The sequence below is a fragment of the Cebus imitator genome, unplaced genomic scaffold, assembly GCF_001604975.1.
Source record: "Cebus imitator isolate Cc_AM_T3 unplaced genomic scaffold, Cebus_imitator-1.0 Scaffold52, whole genome shotgun sequence".
Taxonomy (NCBI): domain Eukaryota; kingdom Metazoa; phylum Chordata; class Mammalia; order Primates; family Cebidae; genus Cebus; species Cebus imitator.
The window spans coordinates 6,924,672-6,925,784 of record NW_016107367.1 but is presented as its reverse complement, the minus strand read 5'-3'; the positions used below and the strand labels follow the sequence as shown (position 1 = coordinate 6,925,784).

General features: G+C 33.9%; 1 non-coding gene across 1 annotated transcript; it reads left to right on the top strand.

Annotated features, from left to right (window-relative positions):
- Positions 1-194: 194 nt before the first annotated feature.
- On the top strand, positions 195-256 carry LOC119471180. Its single transcript, XR_005200211.1, has one exon. It is a non-coding gene; the product is annotated as a U7 small nuclear RNA (small nuclear RNA).
- Positions 257-1,113: the final 857 nt, after the last annotated feature.

The window sequence follows — 1,113 nt, the reverse complement described above, 5'->3', positions numbered from 1 at the left end:
AAAAAAAAAAAAAGAAAAAAAGAAAGTCTGCCTGAATCTTAACAGAAAACCAGTTGCGATAGCAAAACTATGTTTCTAGTTATTAGGGAAATAGCTTCTAATACATTCACCACTTAAAATAAGACTTTTTTTTTCCCTCATTGGTCAAACCCATATGAGATTTTTATTATTCATTTGAAAGTAAAAAATGTATATAGTGTTATAGCTCTTTTAGAATTTGTCTAGCAGGCTTTCTGGTTTTGGCCAGAAATCCTCTTAAAAAAATTTATGTACTTTAATTAATTTATTTATTTACTGAGATGGAGTTTCACTCTTGTTGCCCAGGCTGGAGTGCAATGGTGCTATCTCGGCTCACTGCAACCTCCGTCTCCCGAGTTCAAGCAATTCTCCTGCCTTAGCCTCCTGAGTAGCTGGGATTACAGGCATCTGACACCCCACCTGGCTAATTTTTTGTATTTTTAGTAGAGACAGAGTTTCAGCATGTTGGCCACGCTGGTCTCAAACTCCCAACCTCAAGTGATCCACCTGCCTTGGCCTCCCAAAGTGCTGGGATTACAGGCATGAGCCACCATGCCCAGCCCTGGATGATTTTTAAATTGTAAACATTACTAGTACAAATACATGACTAATAATAACTTGTAAATTGTCGACTTCCCTTTTTTTAAATTTTAGGCAGAATATCTCTTCAAGAACAATCCTGAAGCGCAGTGAAACTTTAAAGATCTTTTTACAGAACCACAGATCACTTATTGTACTTTGAAAAACTGCTTTGAAAAATGCTTTTCCAGTTCTTGGAAAATTCTTTTTTTTTTTTAATAGGCAAATATTCTATAAACTAGAATTACTAAAAAGATGTATGGTATGAATGAGTACATCAATAAAATTGTATTTGAAATGTAAATCGATGAAGACATCTGTGCATAGCTCATGAGACAAATACTGATTTAATATTTTATTCTTTAGTCAGATCTAAATATACTGCTTCTGTACACTAATGTTTATAGTTATTTAATTTACAGCATGAAGAAAATCAGACTACATATTGTAGACTATGTATTATTCTAACATGTAGGCTAATTTACATGACTTGTTATGGCCCCGATAACAATGATA